Consider the following 25,313-nt stretch of genomic DNA (forward strand, 5'->3'; position numbering starts at 1 on the left):
AGGATTAATGTTTCCTGCATTAGGTCATTTAAAATTTTTGTTTAGGTTATTTCTAAGCCTTTCATAGGGTTGTATTGCTCATATGATTATGAATTTTGAATACAGCTACCATTTTTCACTGCTAAAAACCTTCAGTTCCTTCCATTTATCCTTATTTTTAGAGACCACGGTTTTCTCTTATATCCTGTCACCATTTCTAGATGGACTCCTAGTCACTCGTCTCTAGTTAATAAAACCCAAATCCCTCTAGACCGATTCTGATTGTCCTGGAGTAGAATTAGCTCTCCTTCTCTGGAAACAATACTCTTTTTTGGCGGGGGGAGAGGAAGTCTCCCTCTGTCGCCCAGGCTGGAGTGCATTGGCATGATCTCTGCTTACGGCAACCTCCGCCTCCCAGGTTCAAGCAACTATCCTGCCTCAGCCTCCCGAGTAGCTGGGATTACAGGCATGCGCCACCATGCCCGGCTAATTTTTGTATTTTCAGTAGAGATGAGGTTTCACCATGTTAGCTAGGCTGGTCTCGAACTCCTGACCTCAGGTGATCCACCCTCCTTGGCCTCCCAAAGTGCTGGGATTACAGGTGTGAGCCACCACGCCTGGCCAGAAACAATAATCTTTATATTACTTAGAACTGTGTCACCATCTTTGGTAACTCTATCATTCTGATAACTTATTTTGGCAATGAATTCCATATTGTTAGTAGCCTGCTTCTAAGGAAGAATTCACTTCCAAGCGAAGGAAATGAGACAAAAGGTTGATGCCTAAAGGGATTTCCTGTCCTTATCCATGCCATATGGACCACAATTATGCTAAACCTAAAATATAAATAAATAAAGTGAGTGAGCTATTTACTGAAAAGTGTTATGGCATAGGCTGGGGAACACCACTTTCTGAGTCTACAATGCTTTCTTACGGCATATGGGATATGCTCTGAACCATAGACGGTACTTGCCTACAACGAGCACCAGATGGAACGCATGCATTTGGGAACAAAGAAGCTTTTTAAGAAGTTTTTGCTTTCAACCTTTGTGACTATAAGTGTTGTTAAATGGAAGACCTTAGAAATAAGAAAGGGACAATTCTACTAGGGACAGGAGCCACCTAGCTACTTAACATTTTTTATATCACGAAAGCAAAACACAGAGCAGCATACAGAGTGCTGACTAAATCTATGATTGACCTGAATTATCCAGAAGAAATAAGGTTACTTTTAAAAAGGAGTATGATTAACACCTAGAGGTATTAATTTCTATCACTGGGCATGGCAAAGTGACCTCTAAAGAAAGTCCAGTCAAGAAATTAATAAAAAATGACCTTGGCCAGGCGCAGTGGCTCATGCCTGTAATCCCAGCACTTTGGGAGGCCGAGGTGGGCAGATCACGAGGTCAAGAGATGGAGATCATCCTGGCCAACATGGTGAAACTCCATCTCTACTAAAAATACAAAAATTAGCTGGGCATGGTGGTGCACACTTATAGTCCCAGCTACTTGGGAGGCTGAGGCAGGAGAATCCTTGAACCTGGGAGGTGCAGGTTGTAGTGAGCCAAGATCACGCCACTGCACTCCAGCCTGGAGATGGAGCGAGACTCCGTCTCAAAAAAAAAAAAAAAAAAATGACCTCAACCTTAGTCTGAGACAACTTAGGAATATTTGTACCACTCTACCAGGCAAAAAGAAAAAAGAAAAAAAAAAAAAAGCTGTAGCTTCCAATTCTATTTGGTCATTGCTGTAGTTATTGTTAGAATCTAATTTATTAATTTTCTTTCTCCATCAGTGTATATGAAGCTTGACAGCAATGGCTGAATCTGCCACGCAGCTCACAGGTTGGAGAAAATTAACAGCAACGATTGGACAAAATTACAATGGACCCAGAGAAGAAATGACTATCACATGGAGATGGATCTGAGACAAATAAAGAACTTTTGGCAGTTTTTTGAAGTCCTCAAAAACTTTGTTTGTATGTAGTAGTCTTAAGGTTACACTGGACTGCCTGTCTAGGGGAAGAAGTGAATACATAGCAAATAATGGCTGCTTCCGGGAAAGGAAAAAAGCACTAGAAAGGGGTAGAGGAACTTGTTAATTCAGAGTAATGGGTAAGCAGTCATGTAATTAACATGCAATTCTTTGTACCTTAAAATGTTTTGTACCAAAAAAAAAAAACCTCATAAAATTTTACTTTTGACCCACAGTGTTGAAAATAATAATTAGTAAACTAAATAATATTAATTCTTTGATAAAAAGTTTATATGAACCATAAATCATAGACTCTATAAATTGATCCATTTGAGGACAGCAGAGGTTTAAAACATGCTTTTTTTTTTTGGAGACGGAGTCTCTCTCTATCGCCTAGGCTGGAGTGCAGTGGCGCAATCTCGACTCACTGCAAGCTCTACCTCCCGGGTTCATGCCATTCTCCTGCCTCAGCCTCCCAAGTAGCTGGGACTACAAGCGCCCGCCAAAATGCCCGGCTATTTTGTGTGTGTGTGTGTGTATTTTTAGTACAGATGAGGTTTCATCGTTTTAGCCAAGATGGTTTTGATCTCCTGACCTTGTGATCTGCCCGCCTCAGCCTCCCAAAGTGCTGGGATTACAGGTGTGAGCTACTGCATGCTGCTTTTATAGCTGTTTCTTCTCTTGTGTTTCTGCCACTACCATGAGAACACCACACTCTAGGATAGTTATTGACCCATTAGCCTGAGTCTCAGAAAGAAGTATCCGGAACAGACCCAAACCATTTCTGCAGCTTACAGCCAGCCCAGCCAAAGTCCAATTGACCCATAAACCTGTGAGTAAGAAAAACAAATGTCTGCTGTTACAAACCATGGAGATTTTTTAGGTTGTTTGTTGTACTGTATCACTGTAACAACAGGTAACCAACACATAAAGGTGTTCTTTGTGATGATTTATTAAACTATACATATATATAAATTTGATATGCTTTAATTTCACAAGAAAAATGTTCAAGAATTATAACCATCTTAGTATATAAATGCACTTACTTAAATTCAATGCAATTTAAATGCTGAACCAAACATTTTTCTTTACATTTAGGTATATTCTATCTATACGTGTAGATGGACAAGTTTTTTGTGTAAGTAGAGAAACTTAAAATGTACTTTGAGTAGATTTGTCCAAAATAGTAAATATTTTAAAAATTAGTAAAGTTTCCATCTTCATTTGGGGAAGAATGGAAACTTAATTGTTAATTTTCCTGCTACTTACCCAAAAAAGAAAATAATATACAATTTGCTGTAATTCTAAATGTTATACGGTAAAAGTACTATCAAAATATCACTGAAACTATAGCATATAAAACACTCTAAATGTTCACCTTATGGTAAAGACTGCTACCTATTCACCAAAATCCATTTCTTCTTCATTTTGGAAAACACAGCTAAACTACATTCCTGAAAGTGATTTGGGTTACTTCCAGACCTGGCCTGTAAACATCTCCTATATATGCTCCTCCATGCTTTCTGTTCCTTCCAGCTGACCATGAAGGTAAATCCAACATAACCTTGGGTTACGTATTTTAAAGACAACAGAGCAAGAAGTCAACCTGGGTCTCTGGTGATTGCTTTATAAGCAAGAGATAAACTGCTATTGTGTTTGCACTATCATATGCTTATGCATCTATTTGTTATAGTATTTAGTATATACATACTCTATATACACACTATATAGTAATAACATTACTATAATACAAGATAATTTAGCTGCCCTTTTAAAAGCAGACCTCAATTACTTTCAAGTTGTTATGAATTCCTTGCATTTTTATTGCAAATATGAGACAAAAATAAGTTTTAACCACAAACGGCATGAGTTCTACATGTTAACTCTGCTAGAAATTAAGATAAAAATATAGTAAATCACATTCTGTTGACAGCTATGCAAATAAAAGACAGATATAATCATATGGACCCTAATTCTTAAATTAAAATTAGGTTTTCTGACTAGAAAGGCACAACCACAAATTTCTAACATAATTACACAAAAGAGCTGGTCTAACAATCTAAAATGAAATCACATTCTCTTACCATCTGTGCCACGAGAAAAAGTAACCTGCTGGACTGAAGATGATGAGGCAAACTTGACAGGAGCTTTGCGTAGTTTCTGGTTACCAGGCTCTGTAATTTCATGTCCACGATCTTCAGCATTAATAAAAATCTCAGATGAAAATAGGGTCTTTTCTGGACTTTCTGTTGTTATCTGAGTGACTGCATCAGATGACAGTTTTTCAGAGAAAGCAGAAAGTGGAGTCTTTATCTTCTTGGGTAATCTAACCAAAAAAGAGAAAGAATACAGCAGGTTATCTCCTTGGCCTATTAGAAACTGAAATCTCTTTCCAAAAGTGGTTTCAGGGAATATTTAAGTAGCTATAGGAATATTTTGTGGACACATCAACGTCAAATGTTATTAAGGTAAAATTTCTGCAGTACCCTTTATTTTGTTTGATACAATGTTATCACACATTTACTTTTATCTTAAAACCTACTTTTAATTTAGAATGTTAAATTATATAAGTTAGTTGAGGAAATGGTATTTTTCAGCTGAATTGAAAATACATTTTTTTAAATTACTAGATGTCCACTATAAATTAGGGGACTGTGCTAAATACACACAGCGTACAAAGATAAACAAGAAACAGAGCATTCCATCAAGGAGTTCTGGGAGAACCACGAGTTTTCAAGGTTGTAGTTATATCTTGAGATCATAGGGAATTGATATTAAAACAGAGTGGAGCAAGTAAATAACTGAATACATAAATAATTGGAAAGAAGAAGCAAATTTTGCTTAAGAAGAAGTCCAGATAACAGATGTGGATACCTCCCACCAAAGAAGGTTAAGCTTAATCTTCCCCTCCTCCTTTGTGTATGCACTGAACTGAGTGACTGGATTTCAAAACATAGAGTATAAGAAGGGAAAAATAGTAACTTATTTCCATGGTGGAGACACCTAGCAAGCACTGCCTTATCCAAGTGATCAGTTAACATCAGCAGTGATGATGTGGATACCACATATGCAACCTAGGCAATGCCATTCCAGACACAGGAATGGGCAATTTCACAATGAAGACACAAAAGCAATTGCAACGAAAGCAAAAGCTGACAAATGGGATCTCATTAAATGTAAGAGCTTCTGCACAGCAAAAGAAAAATTATCAACAGAGTAAACAGACAACCTACAGAATGGAAGAAGATATTTGCAAACTATGCATCTGATAAAGGTTTAGTATCCAGCATTTATAAGCAACCTAGTGGGCAAAGGATATGAACAGACATTTTTTAAAAGATACATATGTGGCCACCACGCATAAGAAAAAAGCTTAATATCAATGATTACATAAATGCAAATCAAAACCACAATGAGATACCATTTCACACCAATCAGAATGGCTGTTATAAAAAAGTCAAAATATAACAGATGCTGTCAAGGTTGCAGAGAAAAGGGAGTGGCTGTACACTGTTTGTGGGAGTGTAAATTAGTTCAACCACTGTAGAAAGCAGTGTGGCAATTCCTCAGAGAGCTAAAGACAAAACTACCATTTGACTCAGCAATCCATTGCTGTGTACATACCCTAAGAAATATAAATCATTCTACCATAAAGACGCATGCACACAAATGTTCATTATAGTACTATTCACAATAACAAAGACATGAATCAACTTAAATGCCCCATAAATGACAAACTGGATAAAGAAAATGTGGTACATTTACACCATGGAATACTATGCAGCCATATAAAAGAACAAGATCATGTCTTCTGCAGAATATGGATGGAGCTGCAGGTCATTATCCTTAGCAAACTAATGCAGGAACAGAAAATCAAATACTGCATCCTCACATTTATAAGTGGGACCTAAATGATGAGAAGTCATGGATACAGAGAGGGGAACAATAGACACTGGGGCCTACTTGAGGGTGGAGGGACGGGGGAGAGAAACAGAAAAAAAAACACTACTGGGTACTAGGCTTAGTACCTGGGTGGTGACATAACCTGTAAAACAAACCCCCACGACACGAGTTTACCTATAGAACAAACTGGAACATGTATCCCCTGAACCTAAAAGTTTAAAAATAAAAAAATAGGTCGGGCACAGTAGCTCATGCCTGTAATCCCAGTATTTTGGGAGGCCGAGGTGGGTGGATCACCTGAGGTCAAGCCTGGCCAACATGGTGAAACCCCGTCTCTACTAATAATACAAAAATTAGACAGGCGTGGTGGTGCATGCCTGTAATCCCAGCTACTTGGGAGACTGAGGCAGGAGAACTGCCTGAACCCAGGGGGCAGGGGTTTCAGTGAGCCGAGATTGCGCCATTGTACTCCAACTTGGGCGACAAGAGCGAAACTCTGTCTCCAAAAAAATAAAAATAAAAATAAAAATAAAATGAAAAAAAAAAAAAAGATGGTAACAACAGGAGAAGCTAGGAGAGAGGTATAAGGAACTCTATTATATGTGTATCTTTTCTGTAACTCTAAAATTACTTGAAAATAAGGCCTGGCATAGTGATTCATACCTATGATCCCAGTACTTTGGGAGGCTGAGACAGGAGGATCACTTGAGCCCAGGAGTTAAGTGACCACCCTGGGCAATGTGGCAAGACCATCTCTACAAAACATAAAAAAATAGGCACAGTGGCATGCGCCTATAGTCCCAGCAACTGAGGAGACTGAGACAGAAGGATTGCTTGAGACCAAAAGTTTGAGGCAGCAGTGAGCCATGACTGCACCACTGCACTCCAGAGCCTGGGTAACAGAGCAAGACCTTGTCTCTATAAAGAAAAAAAAAAAAAAGGAATAAAACTTTCAAAAAATCACTTGAAAATAAAGTTTCAAGAAGAGAATAATGTTGTATTGTATTAGAGTAATATCTAGAATATATCACAAAAGTAGAACTTTTGAGTCTATACTATATGCCTACCATTCACTAATTGAAAAGGACAGTTATGAGAAAAGAAACAAAAATGTCAATTCCCCTTATGAACATAAATACAAAAATCCTAAACAAAATGTTAGACAACAAAATGTAGCACATGTGTGTGTATGCTGTGTGCTTGCTCTCATTTTACACACACATACATTTGTGTGTAGTTGAATCTCTACCATGATAGTTTAACCCAGGAATACAAGATGAGTTAACATTAAAAAAAAAAAAAAAAGTGATTAACCACCTACCTCAACAGAATAAAGGAGAAACACACATGACCATATCAATACAGGCAGAGACAGCATTTAATAAAACTCAGTAATTATGCATGACAAAAACTCACAGCAAAGAGAAACTACAAAAAACCCTAAAGCAATCATTGTGTTTACTAGTAGAATGTTGAAAATATTGCCTGTGAGATCAGGAACAAAATAAGGATGCCAACTCTTACCACTTCTATTCAATATTTTAGTAAGGTGTTAAATGGTATTAGCAGTAAGGCAGGAAAAAAGAAGAGGTATGGATAAGAAAGAAAGAATAGCTACTTTTCATATTTGATATAATTGCGTACATAGAAAAATCCAAAAGAATCTACATGTAACTTACTAGGATGTAACTTTTTAGAAAATTTGCCAGATACAAGATCAAATTTTTAAGTCCATTAGATTTTTCTTTATCATAGAAGTTATAAAATTAAAATCTAGAAAGTATGTCATAAAAATAGTACCAAAAATATCAAATACCTAATAAAGTATAATAAAAGATGCAAGAACTTTATATAGAATACTATTAATACATTATAGAGAGAAGTTAAGAGTGATCTAAATGGGTCTTCCATTTCCAAGTAGGATGAGGTAGGGAGCCATATACCATCACTCCTACTTTAACAAACAAACAAAATGAATGAATTATAAAAATCATATTTTTTTAAAAAAGTCTTACAGCTATAGAAACAATGAGGAAATATTACCAATTAACATGCTAGAGAGAGGAATTTGGTGATTCTAGGCAAGGGTTTGGTGTAGGTAGACATAATCTACTGACAAAGAGAAATCACCGAGCTTTTGAAGAACATGAAGGCTGTCATGATGGTGTGACATGATGGAATCTAGCAGGATATCCATCTGATTTCCCCCACAAGACATTTCCTGAGTGTTGGGGTGGTACGGGAGGCTGGGCCTCAGTCAGAGTGATAGACTGAAATCTCATTCATACTCATGGCACTATAAGAGATCAAGTTCCACTAGATGGAGAGGCCTGGGACAAACACACATCAGCTCTCCTCCTTAAAACATTTGCCAAATGTTGTACCTGCTTAAGGCAGGGGGCTTAATAACTAATGCTTGAGGAAGAGAACTTTTAAAGGTAAGGAATTAAAGACTCACTACACTCAGTCAAAAGTCAGAAGGGCCAACCCCAAGAAAGGGGCTGAGAAAAACAGTAAAATTATTTGCAAGAGTACTAATGAAATGAATTTCCCTTGAGAAAGTGTAACTGCAACAAATACTTGACTCGTGTCCTCCTTACAACATTTACCATATTCTACAGCTGTGAGGGCAAAGAGTTTAAAGAGCTGAATTCAAACATCTGAAAGCCTGAACTGAGCTCTTACAATATTTAATTGTTGAAAAACCAAAGACCTGTCAGGCTTAAAGTAAATTTTTTTTTTTTTAAATTTCATGTCTTTGCTATTGTGAATAGCAATAATATGATGAAAATTGATTATATGTGTTTTTTTCAGTAGAATGATTTATTTTGTTTTGGGTATATACCCAGTAATGGGGCCATTGAGTTGAATGGCAGTTCTGTTTTAAGCTCTTTAAGGAATCTCCACAGTTTTCCCCAGTGGCTGAACTAAGTTATGTTCCCACCAACACTATACAAGCCTTCCCTTTCTTCTGCAACCTCACCAACATCTGTTATTTTTTTGCTTTTTATAAGTAGCCACTCTGATTAACATGAGATTGTATCTCATTGTGGTTTTGATATGCACTTCTTGAATGATTAGTGATGTGGAGCATTTTTTCATATATTTGTTGGACGCAAGTATGTCTTCTTTTGAGAAGTGTCTGTTCATGTCCTTTGCCCATTTTTAAAATATGGTTGTTTTTTGCTTGTTGAACTGTTTAAGTCCCTTACAGATTCTGGATATTAGACCTTTGTCGCATGCACAGTTTGCAAATATTTTGTCCCATTCTGTAGGTTGTTCACTTACTATGCTGATGGTTTCTTTTGTTGTGAAGAAGTTTTTTATTACTGTCTCAATTTCAGAACTCATTGGTCTGTTCATGATTTCCATTTCTTCCTGGCTCAATCTTGGGAGGTTGTATATTTCTAGGAATTTATCCATTTCTTCTAGGTTTCCTAGTTTTTGTGTGAATAGGTGTTCATAATAGTCTCTGAGAGTGTGTGTGTGTGTGTATGTGTTTGTGTATTTCTGTGGAGTCAGTGATAGTGTCACCTTTGTCATTTCTGATTGTACTTATTTTGTCTTTTTTCTTTAACAATTTAGTTAGTGGTCTGTCAATCTTGTTTATTCTTTGGAAGAATCAATTTTTGATTTAGTTAATCTTTTGCATGGATTTTCGCATCTCAATTTCATTCAGTTCAGCTCTAATTTTGGTTATTTATTTTCTTCTGTTAGCTTTGGGATTGGCTTGCTCTTGTTCTAGTCCCTCTATGTGCAAATATCCTCAATCTCTATTATCCTCTTATTTACAATATTCAACACACAAAACATTATGTAACACATGAAGTAGGAAAAACTGACCAAAAATTGAGAGAAAAAGTAGACAAGAAAAACTGATTTACAGGGGAGTTAGCTACAAGTTAGCACAAAAAGACTTCAAAATGATTATTAATATATTCAGAGCAAAAGATAAAGGGAAGTAGATAAAACATGGAAAATCTCAAAAGAAAACTACAATCTATTAAAAAAGAAACGAATATTTCAGAATAAAAAATACATTATCTGAAATTTGATTCAATGGTAGTAGAAGCAAACAGACATTTGTAAAACTAATTTGTAAATTCAAAAAGTCTACAGAAAACTACCGAACAGAAAAAGAATGAACAGATGCCAGTATAAGAGACTCACGCGGCAGAGACATATAATCCAATATATGTGTAATTTTACTCCTAGGAGAAGAGACAAGTGTGCAGAAACAATATTTATGAGTTAATGGGTAAGAATTCTCCAAAACAGGTAAAAGACTTAATCTACTGAGTTAAGAAGCTCAGTGAACACAAAGAATACAAAGAAAAACCAACTCTTGGGGCATCAAAGCCAAACTGCTGAAAATCAAAAGTGCAAAAACAAGAATGACACTTGGGCCAGGCGCGGTGGCTCACGCCTGTAATCCCAGCACTTTGGGAGGCCGAGGCGGATGGATCACGAGGTCAGGAGATCGCGACCATCCTGGCTAATACAGTGAAACCCCTTCTCTACTAAAAAATACAAAAAATTAGCCAGGTATGGTGGCAGGCGCCTGTAGTCCCAGTTACTTGGGAGGCTGAGGCAGGAGAATGGCATGAACCCGGGAGGCAGAGCTTGCAGCCTGGGTGACAGAGCAAGACTCTGTCTCAAAAAAAAAAAAAAAAAAAAGACACTTGGCCTTTCAACAAAGATAGTAGCTCTTTAAAGTGTTGAAATAAAAACCTATAATTCTATAACCAACGGAAATACATTTTTTTAAACCAAACAAATAAAAACTAAGATAATCCCCAGAAGACTTCAGGAAATACCAAAGGAAATTTTTTTTAGGCTGAAGGAAAATGATCCAACATAGTACAGAACTGCTAGAAAGAATGTAGAACACTTAAAGGATGTGTGTGTGTGTGTGTGTAAATATATACATGTACACATACATACATACACCCTTGTGTATATATACATATTTTACTTTGTTTTATATTTCCTATATACATATATATGGAAAAGAATGTTGTTTGTTCAAAGCAACAATAATAATGTCTTGTGGGATTTAGAACATGTAGAACAGAAATATATATATGACAACAAAAGCAAAAATACGAGGAGTAAATAGAGTTCAACTGTCATAAGATACTTTGCTGCTCATAAAGTGGAAAAAGTACTAACTTAAGGTAAACTGTAAAGTCAAGGAAGTATATTATAATCTCTAGGATAATCACTAAAAGGAAAAACAGTAAAACAAGCCAACAGAGAAAATAACACGGAATAAAAATAATTAATTAACCTAAAATAATAAAGCATAGCAAAATCAACTAGCTCAATAATTATATTAAATGTAAATGAACTAAATATCTCAGTTATAAGATAAAGATTAACAGACAACATTAAAAATGAATAACATTCAACTATATGACGTTGACAAGTGATGCACTTTACTGTGAGGTCACAGATAGGTTGAAAGTAAAAGGATAGAAAAGATATATTAATCATAAAGTGATAAAAAATAAGCTTCCTATTCTCTCTTCCCTCTCCTGTGTTTCTATTCTCCTTTTCTTTTGTCTTTCCCATCCCAAACAATTGAATTTTAAAACCATTAGGTGGGCAGAACAAGGTGGGACTCTGTAGCAAATGGAATGACAACGGGCCAGAGCAAGGTATCAGAATTTCATTAGGGTAAGGAAGGTGCCCATGTAAAGAAGTGTCATAGCACAGAGTATTAGAATTCAAGCAGGGCAAGGAGACAGTCTTTGCAGAGGTGTGGCCTCGTGTGCAATAAAAGCACCAAATCAGGATAAGGAGGGCTTCCATGAAGAGGGAGGCCCACTAGACATGTAGAGTTAGAGCCCAAGCAGAATGAGGTAGGTGTCTCCACACTGGGGTGTCCTTACATGGAGTGGCAGAGCTGCAGTAGAGAAGGAAAATAACTACACAGAGAGATAGCCTAGGTTGGAAAGTCAGATTTCCTGCAGGATGAGAAACGTGTCATACAGGGTAAGGGCAGTGTGGTGAGTCACTACTCAAGCAGGATGAAAGGAGTCAGTCTGACCTTGAATGTCAGAACCTGAGTGAGGAGGCTATCTACATGGTGTAGCCTGGCATCATGAGTCAAATCCTAAACAAGATAAAGGCATTCAAGTAGAGGTGAGACCAATGTGAGGTGTCATGAGCCTATGCAGTATGAGGAAGAAATCCATGTGAGGGGGTAGTTCAGCATGGCGAGTCAGAACCTAAGTGGCATGGGGAGAGTGTCCATATGTTGAGGGTGATGAGCATTCTGACACGGGAAAGTTACAGACCAAGTAGGGAGGGGTGGTATACATGTTGAGGAGTGGTCTAGCATGGAGTGCCAAAGCCCAGGCAGGGTGAAAAGAGCACCCACCCAAGGGGACAGACTGAATAAAGTGTTTGAATCCAAGTGGAGAATTAGGGTCATCCTTGCTGGGGAGAGGTTGGCAAGAGATGAGAATATTCGTTATATAAAGCATACTGGAAGTGAGGTTACTCACTATTAGATATGAAAGTTACAAAAACAAAGAAAAAAGTAAAATAAAAATTAGATGAACATACGGTTTTTAATATATACAGACAGAGAAATAAATACTAATGTAAATAAGTGTAGGGCTGAGAGCAACCCAGTAGCAACACATATGCCTAGTGTTTAAATCCTAGCCTCTAAATAGCACATTCCACTGGAAGAACAGGCTTCTTGGAGAACTGGTTGATTCCAGAGCTGGAGAAGGAAAGTATAAGATAAGCCTGAAATATCTTGTGCCAGAAAGCAAAGACATGATCAAAAGATGACGGGGACGTATGAAAAGGATACAGAGCCAGCTTGAAGGGGCTGCCACTGGCCACCAAATCTGTATTTGGAGCATCAAAACAAATTACAATAGTAACAATAAACGGAATAAGAAAACTTGGTTTTGTATAATGTAAAAATTTGCAAGTCTGAAATCTAATAAAGAATTTGTATCCAGAATATATAAAGATTCTCTAAATTCAACAGTACAAAAAAAATATGCAATTAGAAAATGAGCAAAACAATTTTAATAGAAAATATATAGATAGTAAACGGGCATATTAAAAAATGTTCATTGTCACTAGTAGAGAAATGCAAATTAAAGCAATAATGAGATAACCCCTATATACCAACCAGGAAGGCTAAATAAAAAAAAAAAAAATCTGACAGTGGACAGGCGTGGTACCTCATGCCTGTAATCCCAGCACTTTGGGAGGCCAAGGTGGGGGGATCATAAGGTCAGGAGTTCAAGACCAGCCTGACCAATATGGTGAAACCCCATCTCTACTGAAAATACAAAAACTAGCTGGGTGTGGTGGTGTGCACCTGTAGTACCACCTACTCAGGAGGATGAGGCAGGAGAATCACCTAAACGCAGGAGGTGGAGGTTGCATTGAGCCGAAATCGCGCTACTGAGCCAAGATCGCGCTACTGCACTCCAGCCTGGGTGACAGAGTGAGACTCCATCTCAAAAAAATAAAAAAATAAATACTGACAGTTTAAATGCTGATGAGGATGTGGAGGAACTTGATCTCTCATACATAGTTATTGGAAATACAAAATGTTATAACCACTCTGGAAAACACTCTGGCAGTTTCCTATAAAATTAAACATATACTTACATATAACCCAATAATCACACTCCTGGGTATTAATCCCAGTGCAGTTTCTCAACCTCAGCACTGACATTTTGAAACAATTCTTTGTTATGCAGGACTGTCTTGTGCATTCTAGGATATTCCACAGCACCTCTGTCTTTTATTTACTAGACACCAGTAGCATCTCTTTCCTAGTCACTACAATCAAAAATGTCTTCAGACATTTCTCATGCTCCCTGAGGGGTAAAATCACTCCTAGTTAACACCCACTGTCATAGAGAAATAAAAAACTTACGGTCATGTAATAACAAATACATGAGGGATTTCCAGGCAAGATGGCCAAATAGAACAGCACCGGTCTGCAGCTTCTAGCAAGGCCAACACAGAAGGCAGGTGATTTCTGCATTTTCAACTGAGGTACCCAGTTCATCTCATTGAGACTGCTTAGACAGTGGGTGCAGCCCACAGAGGGTGAGCAGCAGCAGGGTGGGGTGTTGCATCACTTGGCAAGCACAAGGGGTTGGGGAACTCCCTCCCCTAGCCCAGGGAAGCCATGAGGGACTGTGCTGCGAGGAATAGTGCATTCCGGCCCAGATACTACGCTTTTCCCATGGTCTTCGAAACCCACAGACCAGGAGATTCCCTTGGGTGCCTATGCCACCAGGGCCCTGGGTTTCAAGCACAAAACTGGGCTGCCATTTGGGCAGACACTGAGATAGTTGCAGGAGTTTTTTTTTTCATACCCCAGTGGCGCCTGAAATGCCAGCAAGACAGAACCGTTCACTCCTCTGGAAAGGGGGCTGAAGCCAGGGAGGCAAGTGATCTAGCTCAGTGGATCCCACCCCCAAGGAGTCCAGCATGCTAAAATCCACTGGCTTGAAATTCTCACTGCCAGCACAACAGCCTTAAGTTGACCTGGGGTGCTCCAGCTTTGTGAGGGGAGGGGCGTCCACCATTACTGAGGCTTGAGTAGGCAGTTTTCCCCTCATAGTGTAAACAAAGCTGCCATGAATTTCAGACTGGGTGGAGCCCAAAGCAGCACGGCAAAGCCACTGTAGCCAGACTGCCTGTCTAGATTCCTCCTTTCTGGGCAGGGCATCTCTGAAAGAAAGGCAGCAGCCCCAGTCAGGTGCTTATAGCTAAAACTCCAATCTCCCTGGGACAGAGCACCTGGGGGAAGGGGCAGCTGTGGGCGCAGCTTCAGCAGACTTAAACGTTCCTGCCTGCCAGCTCTGAATAGAGCAGCAGATCTTCTAGTATAGCCCTAGAGCTCTGCTAAGGGACAGACTGCCTCCACAAGTGGGTCCCTGACTCCCATGCCTCCTGGTGGGGAGACACCTCCCAGCAGAGGTTGACAGAAACCTCACACAGGAGAGCCCTGGCTGGCATCTAGCAGATGCCCCTCTGGGACGAAACTTCCAGAGGTAGGAGAAGGCAGCAAGCTTTGCTGTTCTGCAGCCCCCATTGGTGATACCCAGGCAAACAGGGTCTGGAGTGGACCCCCAGCAAACTCCAGCAGACCTGCAGCAGAGAGGCCTGTTAGAAGGAAAACTAACAAACGGAAAGCAAAAGCCTCAACATCAACAAAAAGAACGACCACACAAAAACTCCATCTGAAGTTCACCAACAGTAAAGACCAAAGGTAGATAAATCCACAAAGATGAGGAAAAAACAGTGCAAAAAGGCTGAAAATTCCAAAAACCAGAATGCCTCTTCTCCTCCAAAGGATCACAACTCTCACCAGCAACAAAACTGGATGGAGAATGGGTTTGACGAATTGACAGAAGTAGGTTTTAGAAGATGGGTAATAACAAACTCCTCCAAGCTAAAGGAGCATGTTCTAACCCAATGCAAGGAAACTAAGAATCTTGATAAAAGGTTAGAGGAATTGCTAACTAGAATAACTAGTTTAGAGATGAACATAAATGACCTGATGGAGCTGAAAAACACAGCACGAGAAATTTGAGAAGCATACACAAGTATCAATAGCTGAATCAATCAACCGGAAGGAAGGATATCAGAGACTAAAGATCAACTTAATGAAATAAAGTGTGAAGACAAGATTAGAGAAAAAAGAATGAAAAGGAACAAACAAAGCCTCCAAGAAATATGGGACTATGTGAAAAGACCAAGCCTACGTTTGATTGGTATACCTGAAAGTGACGAGGAGAATGGAACCAAGTTGGAAAACACTCTTCAGCATATTATCCAGGAGAACTTCCCCAGCCTAGTAAGACAGGACCACATTCAAATTCAGGAAATACAGAGAACACCACAAAGATACTCCTCAAAAAGAGCAACCCCAAAACACATAATCGTCAGATTCACCAAGGTTGAAATGACGGAAAAAATATTAAGGGCAGCCAGAGACAAAGGTCAGGTTACCCACAAAGGGAAGCCCATCACACTAACAGCAGATCTCTCGGCCGAAACCCTAACAAGGCAGAAAAGAGTGGGGGCCAATATTCAATATTCTTCAAGAAAAGAATTTTCAACTCAGAATTTCATATCCAGTCAAACTAAGCATCATAAGTGAAGGAGAAATAAAATCCTTTACAGACATGCAAATGCTGAGGGATTTTGTCACCACCTGGCCTGCCTTACAAGAGTTCCTGAAGGAAGCACCAAATATGGGAAGGCAAAACCAGTACCAGCCACTGCAAAAAGAAAAAAAAAATGTAAAGACCATCAACACTATGAAGAAACTACATAAACTAATGGGCAAAATAACCAGCTAGCATCATAATGACAAGACCAAATTCACACCTAACAATAGTAACCTTAAATGTAAATGAGCTACACGCCCCAATTAAAATGCACAGACTGGCAAACTGGATAGAGTCAAGACCCATTGGTGTGCTGTATTCAGGAGACCCATCCTCACGTGCAAAGACATACATAGGTTCAAAATAAAGGGATGGAGGAAGATTTACTGCCAAATGGAAAGCCAAACAAACAAACAAACAAGCAAAAAAAAAAAAAAAAAAAAAAAGGGGGTTGAAATCCTAGTCTCTGATAAAACAGACTTTACACCAACAAAGATAAAAAAGAAAGTACACATAGTAAAGGATCAATGCAACAAGAAGAGCTAACTATCCTGAATATATATGCGCCCAATACAAGAGCACCCAGATTCATAAAGCAAGTTCTTAGAGACCTACGAAGAGACTTAGACTCCCACATGGTAATAGTGGGAGACTTTAATGCCCCATTGTCAATATTAGACAAATCAACAGGACAGAAAATTAACAAGGATATTCAGGGACTTGAACCCAGCTCTGGGACCAAGCAGTATTCCACAGACATCTACAGAACTCTATATCCCAAATAAACAGAATATACATTCTTCTCAGTACTACATAGCACTTATTCTAAAATTGACAACATAATTGGAAGTAAAACACTCCTCAGCAAATGCAAAAGAATGAAAATCATAACAAACAGTCTCTCAGACCACAGTGAAATCAAATTAGAACTCAGGACTAAGAAACTCACTTGGATGGGTGAGGTGGCTCACGCCTGCAATCCCAGCATTTTGGGAGTCCGAGGCGGGTGGATCATGAGGTCAGGAGATCAAGACCATCCTGGCTAACACAGTGAAACTCCATCTCTACTAAAAATACAAAAAGAAATTAGCCAGGCGTGGTGGCGGGAGCCTATAGTCCCAGCTACTTGGGAGGCTGAGGCAGGAGAATGGCGTGAACCCAGGAGGCAGAGCTTGCAGTGAGCCGAGATTGCACCACTGCACTGCAGCCTGGGTGACAGAGCGAGACTTGGTATAAAAAGAAAGGGAGGGAGGGAGGAAGGGAGGGAGGGAACTAACTCACTCAAAACCACACAACACATGGAAACTGAATAACCTGCTCCAGGAAGAAAGGAAGGAAGGAAGGAAGGGAGGGAGGGAGGAAGGAAGGAAGGAAGGAAGGAAGGAAGGAAGGAAGGAAAGAAGGAAACTAACTCACTCAAAACTGCACAACTACATGGAAACTGAATAACCTGCTCCTGAATGACTACTGGGTAAATAACGAAATTAAGGCAGAAATAAATAAGTTATATGAAAACAATGAGAACAAAGACACAATGTACCAGAATCTCTGGGACACATTTAAAGCAGTGTTTAGAGGGAAATTTATAACACTAAATGCCCATAGGAAAAAGCAGGAAAGATCTAAAATTGACACCCTAACATCACAATTAAAATAACTAGAGAAGTGAAAGCAAATTCAAAAGCTAGCAGAAGACAAGAAATAACTAAGATCAGAGCAGAACTGAAGGGGATAGAGACACTTTTGAAAAACCCTTCCCAAAGGAAAAAAAAAAAAAAAAAAATCAATGAATCCAGGAGTTGGTTTTTTGAAAAGATTAACAAAATAGGTAGCCCCTAGCCAGAATAATGAAGAAGGAAAGAGAGAAGAATCAAATAGACACAATAAAAAATGATAAAGGGGAGATCACCACCGATCCCACAGAAATACAAACTACCATCACAGAATACTATAAACACCTCTACGCAAATAAACTAGAAAATCTAGAAGAAATGGATAAATTCCTGGACACTTACACTCTCCCAAGACTAAACCAGGAAGAAGTCAAATCCCTGAATAGACCAATGACAAGTTCTGAAATTGAGGCAGTAATAGCCTACCAACCAAGAAAAGCCCAGGACCAGATGGATTCACAGCTGAATTCTATCAGAGGTACAAAGAGGAGCTGGTACCATTCCTTCTGAAACTATTCCAAACAACAGAAAAAGAGGGACTCCTCCCTAACTCATTTTATGAGGCCAGCATCATCCTGATACCAAAACCTGGCAGAGAGACAACAAAAAAGAAAATTTCAGGCCAATATCCCTGATAAACATTGATGCAAAAATCCTCAATAAACTACTGGCAAAACGAATCCAGCAGCACATTAAAAAGCTTACCCACCAAGATCAAGTTGGCTTCATCCCTGGTATGTAAGGCTGGTTCAACACACACAAATCAATAAATGTAATCCATCACATAAACAGAACCAATAACAAAAAAACACATGATTATCTCAACAGATGCAGAAAAGGCCTTCAATAAAATTCAACACCCCTTCATGCTAAAAACGCTCAATAAACTAGGTATTGATTGAACATATCTCAAAAAAAATAAGAGCTATTTGTGACAAACCCACAGCCAATATCATACTGAATGGGCAAAAGCTATAAGCATTCCCTTTGAAAACTGACACAACACAAGGATGGCCTCTCTCACCACTCCTATTCAACATAGTATTGGAAGTTCTGGCCAGGGCAATTAGGCAAGAGAAAGAAATAAAGCATATTCAAATAGGAAGAGAGGAAGTCAAATTATCTCTGTTTGCAGATGGCATGATTGTATAATATTTAGAAAACTCCATCATCTCAGCCCAAAAACTCCTTAAGCTGATAGGCAACTTCAGCAAAGTCTCAGGATACAAAATCAATGTGCAAAAATCACAAGCATTCCTCTACACCAATAATAGAGAGCCAAATCATGAGCAAACTCTCATTCACAATTCTTACAAACAGAATAAAATACCAAGGAATACAACATTCAATGGATGCGAAGGACCTCTTCAAGGAGAACTACAAACCACTGCTCAAGGAAATGAGAGGACACAAACAAATGGAAAACATTCCATGCTCATGGATCGGAAGAATCAATATTGTGAAATGGCCATACTGTCCAAAGTAATTTATAGATTCAATGCTATCCTCATCAAGCTATCATTGACTTTCTTCACAGAATTAGAAAAAATGACTTTAAATTTCATATAGAACCAAAAAAGAGCCCGTATAGCCAAGACAATCCTAAGCAAAAAGAACAAAGCTGGAGGCATCATAATATCACACTTCAAACTATACTACAAGGCTACAGGAACCAAAACAGCATGGTACTGGTACCAAAACTGATACACAGACCAATGGAACAGAGCAGGGGCTTCAAAAATAACACCACACATCTACAACCATCTGATCTTTGACAAACCTGACAAAAACAAATGGGGAAAGGACTCCCTATTTAATAAATGGTGTTGGGAAACCTGGCTAGCCATATGCAGAAAACTGAAACAGGATCCCTTCCTTACACCTTATACAAAAATTAACTCAAGATGGATTAAAGACTTAAACATAAGACCTAAAACCATAAAAACCCTAGAAAAAAACCTAGGCAATACCATGGGCAAAGAGTTCATGACTAAAATACCAAAAGCAATGGCAACGAAAGCCAATATTGACAAATGAGATCTAATTAAACTAAAGAGCTTCTGCACAGCAAAAGAAACTATCATTAGAGTGAACAGGCAACCTACAGAATGGTAGAAAATTTTTGCAATCTATGCATCTGAAAAAGGGCTGAGATCCACATAATTGGAAGTAAAACACTCTTCAGCAAATGCAAAAGAACGAAAATCAAAGAAACTTAATTTTCTTAAGAATGAAAACAAGGAACTTAAACAAATTTACAAGAAAAAAACAACCCCATCAAAAAGTGAGCGAAGTATATAAACAGACACTTTTCAAAAGAAGACATTTATATGCAGCCAACAAACATGAAAAAAAGCTCATCATCACTGGTCATTAGAGAAATGCAAATCAAATCCACAATGAGAAACCATCTCATGCCAGTTAGAATGGCAATCATTAAAAAGTCTGGAAACAACAGATGCTGGAAAGGATGTGGAGAAACAGGAATGCTTTTACACTGTTGGTGGGAGTGTAAATTAGTTCAACCATTGTGGAAGGCAGTGTGGTGATTCCTCAAGGATCTAGAACTAGAAATACCATTTGATCCAGCAATCCCATAACTGGGTATATACCCCAAGGATTATAAATCATTCTACTATAAAGACACATGCACATGTATGTTTATTGCAGCATTATTCACAACAGCAAAGACTTGGAACCAACCCAAATCCCCATCAATGTTAGACTGGATAAAGAAAATGTGGCACATATACACCATGTAATACTATGCAGCCATAAAAAAGAATGCGTTCATGTCCTTTGGAGGGACATGGATGAAGCTAGAAACCATCATTCTCAGCAAACTAACACAGGGACAGAAAACCAAACACTGCATGTTCTCACTCATAAGTGGGAGTTGAGAACATATGGGCACAGGGAGGGGAACATCACACACTGGGGCCTGTCAAGGGGTGGGAGACAAGGGGAGACAGAACATTAGGAGAAATACCTAATGTAGATGATGAGTTGATGGGTACAGCAAACCACCATGGCACATGTATACCTATGTAACAAACCTGCACGTTCTGCACATGCTTAAAGTATATAAAAAAGAAAGTACATGAATGTTCATAACAGCTTTATTAGTAATAAGCATTGGAAACGATGTCCTTCAACAGGTGAATGGATAAACACACTGTATAAATTCCATATAATGGAATACTGAGCAATACAAGGAAATTAACTACCGATACACACAAGTTGAATGGATCTCCAGGTCAGTACGCTGAGTAAGAAAAATACAACTCAAAGTTTACATGTTATATTCCACCTATATAACATGTTGGATTCCATCTACATAACTTCTCAAAATGACAAAATTATACAGTAATCACTGGCTTTCGGGGGTTAAAGAAGGCTGGGTTGAGGGTACGGGGTGTGACTAGAAAAGGGGAGGCACAAGGGAATTCCTTCACAGTAACAGAGCACTTCTGTATCTTGATTATGATGGTGGTTACATGAAGCTATACGTGTGATTAAATTTTACAGAATCATACACATATCCATTAGAATAACAGAGTGCATGCAAAAACTTGTGAAATCTGATTGACGTCTAGTCCAGTTGACTGTATTGTGCCAATATCAATTTACTGGTTTTGATAATGCATTATAATTATGTAAGACATTACCAATGGAGAAGCTGAGTGGGGACCTCCCTTGGCTATTTTTGTAACCTCTCGTGAGTCACATATTTTTCTTGTGAGTCTATATGTATTTTCAAATAAGTTAAAAAGAAAAAAGGTAGCAATAGATCATAAGTCATTGAATACAAAAGATTCTGTACAGATATAAATAAACAAATAAGTACATTTGCTGAGGAATAAGATGTTTACTTAATTTAAATGTACCTTTCCATAAAACACTTAATTACAAAACGGAAAAGAGTAGCTTGTTTGGGGTATTAAGGTGCCTAAGAGCTTTCATGCCTACTGTGGGATGAAAAGGTACCTAACAGCCACAACCTTATTGAGTTTTAAAATGATAAAGGCACCTAACAGTCACAACCTTATTGAGTAAAGGTACCTAACAGTCACAACCTTATTGAGTAAAGGTACCTAACAGCCACAACCTGAGCTGAGCAAGTTAAAATTTAACAGCCACAATCTTATTGAGAAAGGTACCTAACAGTCACAACCTTATTTTATTTTTTTAAATTTTTTATTTTTTAATTAATTAATTTATTTTTATTATTAAGGGATTACTTTTTAAGTTCTAGGGGTACATGTGCATAACGTGCAGGTTTGTTACATATGTAAGATTGCTGCCGCCGCCGCACCCACCAACCGCCAGCACCCATCAACCTCACATTTACATCAGGTATAACTCCTAATGAAATCCCTCCCCTCCCTCCTCCCCCTCCCTCTACGATAGCCCCGTGTGATGTTCCCTTCCCGGAAGTCCAAGTGATCTCATTGTTCAGTTCCCACCCTATGAGTGGAGAACAACATGTGGTGTTTGGTTTTCTGTTCTGTGATGGCTTGCTAAGAATGATGGTTTCCCAGCTGCATCCATGTCCCTACAGGCGACACAAACTCATCCTTTTTATGGCTGCATAGTATTCCATGGTGTATATGTGCCAGCGACGCCAAATCCAGTCTGTCGATGGACATTTGGGTTGATTCCAAGTTCTTTACATGAATAGTGCGCCGCTAATAAACATACCAAAAGTGCATGTGTCTTTAGAGCAGCATGATTATAATCCTAAGTATATAAATTCAGTAATGGATGAGCAATATATGGTACATCTAGTTCTAGATCCTTGAGGAACGCTTATACTGTTTTCCCATAATGGCTGAACTAGTTTACAATCCCACCAACAGTGTAAAAGACCTAATACCATAAAACCCTAGAGGAAAAACCTAGATAGTACCCATTTTGTGACATATATAGGCATGGGCTAAGACTTCATGTCTAAAAAAACACCAAAAGCACCAAAATTGACAATGGGATCTCTTATTAAACTAAAGAGCTTCTGCACAGCAAAAGAAACTACCATCAGAGTAGAACAGGCAACCCATGAATGGGAGAAAATTTTTACAATTCACTCATCTTACAAAGGGCTAATATCCAGAACCTACAAAGAACTCAAACAAATTTAAGCAAGAAAACAACCCCATCAAAAGTAAGGAAGCGATTATGAACAGACATTTCTCAAAAGAAGACATTCATACAGCCAACAGACACATGAAAAATGCCTATCATCACTGTACATCAGAGAAATGCAAATCAAAAACCACAATGAGATACCATCTCACACCAGCTAGAAATGGCGAATATTAAAAGTCAGGAAACAACAGGTGCTGGAGAGGATGTGGAGAAATAGGAACACTTATTGAGTTTTAAAGTGATAACTGTCAACAAGAGGACAAATTAAAATTGCATGACACTTCATAGGATGTAATGAGTAAAATTCAACGTTACTTCTTTGATTTTCCTCCCTAAGATAACTAACCTGAATGTAATCATGAGGAAACATCAGAGAAACCAAATTGAGGGACACTCCACAAAACAACTGCATTGTAATCTTCAGAAGTGTCAATATCATGAAAGTTAAGAAAAGACTAAAGAATTGTTCCAGACTAAACAAAATGTAAGATACACAATAACTAAATGCAACAGATGATTCTGAACTGCTTCCTTTTGTTATAAAAGACATTACTGGAAGAACTGCAGAAATCTAAATAATGTCTGTAATGCACTAGTATGAATTTCCTAATTCTCATGGCTTTATTATGGTAATATGAGAATGTCCTTTTATAGGAAATGAGAATATATTACATGAAAGTGATTGTGCAGCAGGTCAACAACTTATTTCCAAATAACTAAGGAGAAAGAGAAGTTCCTTGTGCCATATTTACCTTTTCTATAACTTCGTGATTGTTCCCCTCCCCACAAAATACTCCAAAGAAGATTTCAAGGAGAAACAGAAAATACACAAACATAACTGGAAATATATGCTGTTTTCAAATGCTGATTAAACAAACAGATAAAAATTCAGTAAAGATGACCATTTCAACAATACAGTTGATCAACTGGACCAATGTAATTCACTACATCAATAGAAAAAAGGAGAAAACATGTATGATCATATCCATAGAGCAGGAAAACCATTTGAAAAATTAAATACCCATTCATGATAACACTCACAGCAAACTTAGAAAACGTCCTCAACCTGGTAAAAGGCATCCATTAAAAATCTACAGGTAATATTAAACTTAATGATGAAACACTATATCTACTCTTCTACCCTCCAAGAATAGGGACCAGGGCAAGATGTCTGCTTTTACTGCTTTTCTTGGTATCATATTCAATGTTCTAGCCAGCGCATTAGGCAAGACGAAGAAATAAAAGGCATGAGAATTGCAAAGGAAGGAGTAAAACTGCTGTGTTCCCTGGTGAAATGATCATGTATGAGGAATAGACTACACCTGAGGATCCCAGTAAATTTAAACAAGAAACTCTTGAAATCTTAGAGGAGTTACTGAACATAAAACAGAGAACAAATAGATATATTTCAACCACTGGAACTTTTGCCTTGCATAAATTCTCTACAGCACTCATTGCCCTAAAACATCCCACAGTAGGCATGAAAGCTCTGACCCAAAGAATAACAAATTAAAATTAAAATTAACTTGTTGGGACCTACGAAGTGGCATGACAACAGTATTTCTATATTTAAGCAATGAACAATAAGAAAACTTAAATTTGAAAATACCATATACCATAGTATATTAACTACTTAGGAATATATTTAGTAAAAGATATGTAAAATCTACACACTGAAAATTACAATATGTTACTGGGAGACATTAAAGATGACTTAAGTGGGGAATAAAAACCTCACCATGTTCATGCATAGGAAGACTGAAAATTCAAATGTCAATCTACAAAATTGATCTACAGATTCCATACAATCCCAAACAAAATCCCAGTACGCTTATTCTAAAATTTGTATGAAAATGCAAAGGACTTGAAATAGCAAAAATAATTTTGAAAAGAAAAACAAGGTTGGAGGACATAACCTGACTTCAAGACTTACTATAAAGCTAGAGTAATCAAGACATTGTGGTACTGGTGTAAAGATAAATAAAAAGAACAAAGAAACAGATTAGAAACTCTAAAACCTATATATATAAGGCCAACTAATTTAGACCAAGGTTCCAACTAAATTCAATAAGGAAATAATCATTTTTGAAAAGTGGTGCTAGAATATTCTTAGAGAAGAAAATGATCCTCAACTGCATAACTTACACTACAAACGAAACTTTGGAAATAGACCACAGACTGGAACACAAAGTTAAAACCGTAACATTTCTACATGAAAATACACGAGAAACTTTTACAACACTTGATTAGGCAACATTTTCTTAATCAGGACACAAAAAAGTAATAATCATTAAAAAAAAAAATTACCAAAGTGAATTTCATCAAAATTAAAGCTTTCTGTTCCCCAAAGACACCATTAAGAAAATGAAAATCACACCACAGACTATGAGAAAATATTCACAATACATAGAGGATTTGTATCTGGAATATATTATAAAATTTCCTATATAATACTGAGACAAATAATCCA

The 25,313-nt window shown here is 38.0% G+C and overlaps 1 protein-coding gene across 1 annotated transcript in view; it reads left to right on the forward strand.

Annotated features, from left to right (window-relative positions):
* Positions 1 to 25,313, forward strand: part of ALMS1 (ALMS1 centrosome and basal body associated protein) — a 221,054-nt gene that overhangs the window by 156,647 nt on the left and 39,094 nt on the right. The gene's annotated exons all lie outside the window — the stretch shown is intronic.

This window comes from Papio anubis, chromosome 14 (assembly GCF_008728515.1).
Source record: "Papio anubis isolate 15944 chromosome 14, Panubis1.0, whole genome shotgun sequence".
NCBI classification, from domain to species: domain Eukaryota; kingdom Metazoa; phylum Chordata; class Mammalia; order Primates; family Cercopithecidae; genus Papio; species Papio anubis.